The 8,905-nt window shown below is 39.1% G+C and overlaps 1 long non-coding RNA gene across 1 annotated transcript in view; it reads right to left on the bottom strand.

Annotated features, from left to right (window-relative positions):
• Positions 1-3,017: 3,017 nt before the first annotated feature.
• Positions 3,018-8,905, bottom strand: part of LOC144589243 (uncharacterized) — an 18,072-nt gene continuing 12,184 nt past the window's right edge. The window contains exon 2 of the long non-coding RNA XR_013545268.1: positions 3,018-6,736. This is a non-coding gene — a long non-coding RNA (uncharacterized LOC144589243). The remainder of the gene's footprint in view (positions 6,737-8,905) is intronic.

The raw sequence follows: 8,905 nt of genomic DNA, 5'->3' as shown, positions 1-8,905 counted from the left end.
ATTGTCTATCTATCCAGCATTAACCAATCATTCCTTCGAGCTCTCTTCTCTGCTAAGTGTTCTATCCCCCTCATTGATCAGTTGGTGGCATTTGTTTGCTGGTTGGTTGCTAATATGTATGCAGTAAAGAAAGCAGTATACAAAGGTTTGTAATTTCGAGGAACTGCAAATAAAGGAACTTTTTTTATTCTTTCTCCTACAAATGACAGTTTAAGTGCCAGTTAATGAGAAATGGGTGAACTCTGGAGAACTCTTAACTATTCTTCTATGTGGACCTCTGTACTTCTACCATGTATAAGAAGAGAATTTTACCAGAAACTCAAAACTCTAGAGCAAAAACATAACTCATTGCCTCATCTTTCTTTCCTACTGAAACTGACGTTCCCAGCATGTTACAGAAAAACGTGTCCTCCATTTTCACTCTGTGCCAATGTTTGATTAGTTCAGGAAAATTTGATTCAGAACAGCAACTGCACAGCTTCATTTCCATGGAGAAATCATTATATTTTCCTTACTTAGCAACATTAATAGATAGGTATGTAAATGGAGATAACAGAAACAAAATTAATGTCTTCAACTTTCTTAACAAGGTAAAGAAAGATCAGTGATTTTTAACTGAGTATAAATGGGCCATGGAGATAATGTCCTTGCATTCAGTGTATTCCATGCTTATATTTTGTATGTGGCCTACTTTCTAAAGTAGTGGTTCCTAACCTTGGGTAACCCAGCTATTTTTGGACTTCAATTCCCAGAAGCCTTCACTATTAATTGTGCTGGCTGGGAGTTTTGGGAATTGCAGTCCTAGAACACCTGAGTTAACCAAGATTGGGAACCACTGTTCTAAGGACAACATGTAATTTTTCCTTTTCAAAACTGTCAGATAGTATTCAAATTCATTCTGATCTTTTCTGTCTTAATTGCAAAATTAAACAACTTTTCTTCATTGATAACAATGTTCACTACAAAGTAGCCCAGGATCATAAAACTGAGACATTTACCCTTTAGGTCAGTGGTCCCCAATCTTGGGCCTCCAGATGTTCTTGGGCTACAACTCCCAGAAGTCTTCACCACCACCTCTGCTGGCCAGGATTTCTGGGAGTTGAAGTCCAAGAACATCTGGAGGCCCAAGGTTGGGGACCACTGCTTTAGTTTACATGTACTTGCAGCTACAGTTCATACATTGTGTCATATACTGTATTCAGTATGTTGGCCAAGAACCAGACATGATGACCAGAGTGAAAAACTCTGCTGTATAGTTGCAGTGGATTCAATTGTTATGTAAACTGTAGCACAAGAGCCAGCATACACATGCAATGGGCTTTGCTTGGTGGAAGGAAGGAAGGAAGGAAGGAAGGAAGGAAGGAAGGAAGGAAGGAAGGAAGGAAGGAAGGAAGGAAGGAAGGAAGGAAGGAAGGAAGGAAGGAAAGAAATGATAAAATAATCAGCTTTAAGCAACCTTGAGAAATGTTTTATTTCAAACACTAGTAACATAGGAGGAAACTTGTGCTGCATCCCTTCCTTACCCAAAATCTAGACCATTCAATTCATTAGTGCAACAGACTATCCACTAAAGCAATGATATGCAAGACTTTGTAACCTAAAAATGGTCTTTTTCTCATGGGCTACAAGAGTATGCAAAGCAGTTAAGAACACAAGTTATGCCAAGCAGTAAGTCTTCCTTGGTTGAATAGAAAGTATGCTGCACAGACCTAGGCTGCATTCAAATTCCTAATGGAAAACTCGAAGAGCAATGGAAAGAAAGATGCTAAATAGAAGATTAATAGATAAAGTAAAGTTATTCTAGGAAAGTAAAAAATAATAGAAGTCAAAGAACAAATAGCATTGTTAAAATAGAGGTGGATAGGACGGACCATGAGATAAGTAGATGGGTGATTAAGTAAATAAATGCATGAATGACAACTTTGGATCAGAAGAAGGAGTAGAGGAAGACTGCAAACTAAATGGATGGATTACTTTAAAAGGACTGACCGGATTAGAATACCACAAAACAGAAATTTGTGGAAGCAAACATTGGGTGTCAATGGCTAATAAAGAAACAAGAAAAGAAGTAGAAACACATGTTTAACAATGCAATCCTCTACCCCACTGGTTCTTAACCTTGGGTTACTCAGGAGTTTTGGATTGCAACTCCCAGAAGCCTTCACCACCAACTGTGCTGGCTGGGGTTTCTGGGAGTTGCAGTTCAAAAACATCTGAGTAACAAAGGTTAAGAACCACTGCTCTACCCAATTGCCTGGAAATACATCCTGAATGCACTATGATTTAGTTCTGAGTAGACTTACACTATTAAATGTAAGTTGTTTTCTACAGAACTGAAGAGGAGAACAGATAGATTCCTAGATAGACAGAGATGTTTGATCTGTAGAGAGAGAAATAATTTCTTAATGTATATCAGCGACAATAATGGAAGAACAGGTAGGATGTCGCAGTGATTGCAGGCATCCTTCAGTAGTGCAAATGTGCCTAACAAGTAAGCTTTAAACATTTAAAGCCAAGATTTAATGCATTACAGGGAAATTGCTTAACCATTGTGTTCAATTTTATATGCTGGTTGTTTCCTGTCAATTCTGGTGATAAACTTTGCAAGGAAAAACTAAATAACAGTGGTCAATAAGAAGCACAGGCATACACAGAGTAGCCATACTAGACATTGTCCAAATGTGATCCAAATCTTTAGAATTACCAGGAAATTTTGACTATAAAGAAATTGAGATAGCAAAAGCAATACAGGTAATGGCCTGCTGAAAACAAGAAATGCAGATTTGAAATTCATTTCACATCAAAGAGTTGGAATGGAAAAGTACTCAGGCATCTGGCAGCAACTCTCAGCTTCTATTTGCTTCCTATCTATAGTGCACTTGTGAGATGCAACCATACACCATTGACTCCCAAAACCAGTTACTTACGAACTCTGTATTTTACTATATTTCACTCATATATTTGAAGAAGTGGAGTTGTCCATGAAAGCCCATATTAAAATATAATAGTTACGGATATTTTTTTAAATTTTAAATTTTTTTATTTTGTGTTTTGCCAGATATGCTTGCACAAACTCGACTACCTCTTCTAAATCTATTTATTTATCTATATCTGATTGTCTGGGGTTGGGTTTTTATTACTGTGGCGATCCCCTCTGAAGCCCCTATTCCCCCAGGTCTTCACGAGGTTCTCGCTCTTCTTATTATTTCGCTGCCACCAGGTATTGCTGCTTCAATACCATTTAATCAAGGAGACAAGTGTGCTTTTAAAACTTAAGTCATTTATTAGATTAGGGAAGTTAACATCTGATTAATATTCGATAAGTAAATCACAGGTTGCTAATCACTTATATTTGTATCAGTTCTACTTTGACTTTAAATCTCTAATAGCTCTCTGTACCTTACAGAACTCTTACTCACTCTAAGTTTACTTTTAAGTTTCACACTGTCTGTCACTCACAGAATCTCTCTTCATAGTCCATACACCAGCGTTTATATCCAGCCCCCTCCCCCTTCGGCTCCGCCTTCCGTCCTCTCATTGGCTCCTTCTCCACTGTTCAGCTCTGACGGACAGGTGAGGGCAGGGCTGTTCGCTACAATTACTTATTCTGCTGTTTTGTCATCCTAAAAGATCTTGTAGCAACTTAAATATCAAATTGCAATTCATCCCAAGAAAACTATTTCTAAACACACAGTCTCTTATAGGAAGGAAACTCCAGCCCATGGCCAAATTCAGCCCATGGAGATTGCTCATGTGACCTGCAGAGGTTCATTCCCATGCCCCTCCTATTCTCCTAGGTTGTTAATGACAGTCCCCCTTGCTGTTACCTCGCTAATCAGTGATTGGATACAACAGTGAGGATGACTTGGCTGGACCTGGTGCACCTCTTCCAAGTACTAGCCAAGAGCCTTCAAATGCTATACACCATCCTGACTGAGATAACAAGCAATGCAAAAAGCAGCCAATGCTGTTGTTGGATGGGAAGAAGTCAAAAGAACAAATTCTCAAGGCCCACCCAGTAGGTTAGGCCAGTGCTTCTCCAGGCCACCTGGAGAAAACTCACCTGTTGAAAGTAATCTGCTCAAAATATTTGCTATTAATTAAGTGCACATAGAACTGCAGCCTGAGCCATTCAAACTGGACCATAGGATATGATTACTTACTGGAATTGTGCAGAATGGGTGGCTGCACTGTCTGTTCCTTTACTGGAATTACCAGCAGAACTATGGTTTCATGAATTCAATAGTATAGGGCTCTAAACCACTCAACTAATTTGCTTGTTTGATTAGGTTTCATTCTACCCCTTGGAGTCTAAGTTTTAGACTACCCAAGCTCTGTATAAGTTACAAAGATCTGACTAGAAAAACATGCAGAAGGATGAGATTCATCCAGGTTCTGCCCCTGATATTCCACATCCCCCTGGGGAATATATCTGCCATGTTTCTCATTCTTTTGACTCCAGTGAGCTGGCATTTATTATGTCCAAAGTTGGCAATACGATGACAATTTATACAATACCAAAAGAGAAGACACAATCACCAAAAACGGGGACAAAAGAGGACATTGATTTGAAAAAAAAAAATCCATATCCTAATTTATGTGCAGATGCAAAATCAGAAAAGCCTCTTATAGATTAAGCAGAATTATACTGCATCTCACTCAAGTAGACAAATCTGTGATGAGGGGACCTGTGTGCCTTCTGAATCTGCTATCAAGATGTTCGCAGTGGAAGGACAATTTCATATGCCCTGATCTGCCTTCTTAGGGTTCTTCATCTTTAAATCAGATTCAGACCAGACTACTTTTCAAATGGAGGACATCTTCAGAAGGACGATTGTCTTCTAGCAGTCCTTCCGATCAAGGGCTTTTTTCCATAAAAGAGAAACCACTCTGGTTTTGTAGCCCTAATGGAGAAGCTGATAGCACATGCAAATGGGCAGAGAAAGAGAAATAAATGGTACATGGACAGAATCCTTCTTTCACAGTATAAACTAAATGAAAATCACTTCTTTACATTGAACTATATCGGTGCTCTGGATGTCAGATTCATGATCAGTGTCCTGAGCATTTGTGTTGGACAGGGAGGACACATTCAGAGAACAAACCATGTGTATCCCCAGTATATATTTAGACAGAATAGTATTTGTCTGAGCCTGTGTATATAACAGACTCTTGGGGAAACTAATAAGAACACCTAATACATTTGTTTGCTTTTAAATGTTTCAGTCTCTCTCTTCCCCTCAGGCCAATACTATTTTCCCACAAACCTCTGTCTGACTGCTCACTTTGCTCCCCTGACGCCCTAATTCCAGCCCTGTGTCACTCATGGCAGTCAATCACTAGTGTTGCAAGGTCAGCTGAGACATGGATTTCTAATAAGATTAAAGCTCATGAGTATGGTTTTAGTCCTTTCCTTTTCTGAGGCAGAGGAGCTGTATTATTGGTACGATCAAGATACTTCCTTGTATCTAACCTGCTTGCATTCTGCAATGGCCTCACAGCAACTAAGGAATCCATTTTCTCCTGTCTGATGGCTAATTGAATGGGCTCAAAAATTAATACTAGGAGCTGGAATGCTATAGTTGTACGGCTGATTTTCAAATGATGTTGTGAACAGCACAGAATCATCCCGTTTATATATACTCTGTTTTCCAAAACCAGACTACCAACACTTTACTTTCAAGAATTCCTCTCCCACACATCATCTGAAAGCTTCTTAGCTTTAGGCATTTTTAACACAACAGACCCCAAAGACTTATCAAAACCCCCAACCTCTCATGTATTTCTGGATCAATAAATACACAACACAACCAAAAGCTTCCAGGGTTTTCTTATAAAGCCCATCATTGTTGCTGGATGTTGACTGTATAAGAGTCAGTGAGTTCTGTGAAAATTATTGTTATTCAGCCTTGTGATTCACCTGGTTATCTCAGTGGTTTAGGTTTTGGCTGCAGAGTCACAGGTTGGGAGCTTTATTCACCACTGTGCTTCCTGCAAGAAGAACCAACCTGTGTGATCATGGGCATGCTGCACAGTCTAAGGTTGCCCCCAGAAGAACAGAGTGGTGCTCTCTACCTAGAGTACTCTCCACCTAGAAAACCCTGGAAAAGGTCACCATAAGTCAGAATCAATTTCATAGAAAACAATGATTATTATCAATTACCTAGTGGCATGACTTGAATCTATCTTTGATTTCTCACTCCTTAATTACTAGCCACTCATCTAGTCCACAATCACACAAAGACAAACAGTATGTCTGGTACAGTACATTTCTTATCCAAATGTTAACATTAAGCACAAAAATGGTACAGGATGATCAGGTGCAATACCATCTTCTACTGTATAAGATGGATACTGGAAATTGACTATAAGATGTTTTGATGGATCTGCTGTTGACAGTGGTGTACCAGATCACATCTAGAACTTACCTAACCAGTCTTACAGATTATTTGGAGCTCTTAAAAAAACTGTGATCAGAATAGTGACATGAAACTGCTACAATCACTATCATCAAGCAATGATGCAGGAATCATACACACCTTGTTGTTTTGACTAGGTTGGGGAGACAATCTGTTTCTAGCCTATATTTCCTATAGTGGCAATGTCAAAAGCCAGTTGCAGATATTCCTTTTGCTCGTTGAATGATTGGTCAATTGGTCCATTTGTGTCTGTGTTTTGATCCCCCTGTTCAAATGCTTTCAGGGCATTTAGTAAACCCAGGAACTCAACAATAATTCTAATAACAGACCAACAGAAACAGTGATTAGTAAAACAACTCACAGTTCTTGCTTTCTAAAAGTAAGATAAAATCATGGTCAGATTGAAATTTAAAAGAACAAAAAGGAAGGTGCTACAACGAAAAGGGCCTGTTCATTTTCATGGTCATTGACCGACTTTAGTCCTTCAAATGCTAAATTTCACTTCCATTCTCCCTCAATTCAGGACATATATTCTTTAAAAATCAGTATATATGGATTTGTCATGTAGCTTAAACCTTCTTAGACCAATAAGATGCAAGATGAGAACTGTCCTTAGAGTTGAATAAATAATCATAATAATCTTAGAACTGCATTGAGTCCAGCCCCTGTCAAGGAGCCACAAGGAGGAATCAAACTCCCAAACTCTGGCTCCACAACTAGATACCTAAACCGCTGAACTATCCAGCAGTTCTATAATAGTAAAATCACCTACAACATAAGCCTCCTGATCATATCACTTTCAACTGCCACATGCGGTGTCAACTCTATGACTAATGGGGTTGTTTGTCCCAGGACACCAGCTGAAGTCTCAAGGAACTGCTGTGCTTCTCTGGGTCTCCAAACTGGGGGTGGGGTGGAGATCTCAGAGTGAATGCCAATGGAAGAGAACAATATTTGATTTTTGTTTGCGTAGCTGCCTTAAAATATGGGTACATGTTTCCATTCCCAGCTACTCCCAGAACTTAATAGCTCAATATGAAGGTGTTTATATGGATTCGTGCCTGTTTCCCTTAGAACCTTTGCCTGCTCTGCCTCTGGTTTTATACTTTGGCCCTGAAATTTTAGAGAATTGGGTGCTGCTAACCTGGCAACTGTAGACTTGCCAATTTTCCATACAGTATAAGCAGCTGAAACACAGTGGACTCAAAATTCCTCCCAGCCACTATAAAACACTTAAGTCTTCCAATTCCTTGGATCTATAAGGATAGGAACTGATTGGTTATGAATATATATATTGAGGCAGCATGGTTACTTAATCAATTCACACTGATACTCTGCAGCTTGTAATTTTTTAAAAACGTGCCACAGAGTGCTGTCTCATTGGAATATAATTTCACTTCACATGATATTCAGGAGGAGTAGAAGAACAATCAAAATAAATTGGTAATAAAGCTGCATGATCAAAGGTGAATTTACTCTAGCATGACCAGATACAGATTGTAATTCTTTGTACAGGTACAGGCAAACATGTACTGTATAAAAGGCTGGATCCTAACAAGAGAGGGCAAGGGAAGGAATTGTTAAAAAAGCAGACTCCTCCCAAAAATGACCATCTGCAGTAGCACAATAGATGCAGAGAGGATTTCCATTTTTCAGCATCTTTAGAATAGATACAGAATTCCAATCCTCCCCATTGTAAGAAAAGGGGTCACTGTAAACAAGACAATCATTGGTACAGATGTACAGAGTAATAAAAAGTAGCAAAATGCCCTATATACAAGATATATAACATCTTCCACCTAAAAAACATGGGGAGGGGGGAGAAATTACACACAACTGGCCATCTGCTAAAACATCTGAGTGATGGCAAATCATGCATTACTGCTGCTGTCTATTCATTCATAATTGTACCCCACCTTTCAAGAAATAGATCTGTTTCTCTTTTTCATATCTATCTGCCTGGCCTGTCAAAGCTATACTAGATTACTCTCTCACACACACTATACTAAACTGTGGTTTTCCAAATAAATTATTACACCACTCTTGGCTTGCAGCAATAGTATGGCAGAATGGATAAACCATTCACATGGCTCAGCCATCACTCTAAATCTTCATCAGACACTGTTTCTGTGGCTGCGCTCCTTTATCTTGAATGTGTCATTCCTAATTTCCCATCTCGGGCTCTTTCCACATTATTTCATATTGGCGCAGACTGCAATACAGAGTACAGCCACAGGAAAAAAATGGCAAGACACTGTGGGTAAGGGAGAGGTGAAATGAAGATTCTGACCATTTTACCACTATTAGGGAAAGACAATACACTTACATCGATGCCGGTGTGAATGTTTTTGTGCATGGGTGGTTCATGAAGGAATTCGTAATGTTGGCTTGACTATTCATTTGTGGTGACAGCACAGAAAAAAATCACAATTCCCAGGTATAAAAGTCAGAAGCAGTTTACCATTCACATCTTCTGGGGGTCCAAG

The sequence above is a fragment of the Pogona vitticeps genome, chromosome 4 (assembly GCF_051106095.1).
Source record: "Pogona vitticeps strain Pit_001003342236 chromosome 4, PviZW2.1, whole genome shotgun sequence".
NCBI lineage: Eukaryota > Metazoa > Chordata > Lepidosauria > Squamata > Agamidae > Pogona > Pogona vitticeps.
The sequence above is the reverse complement of the archived record's forward strand: the minus strand, read 5'-3'. Positions and strand labels throughout refer to the sequence as shown.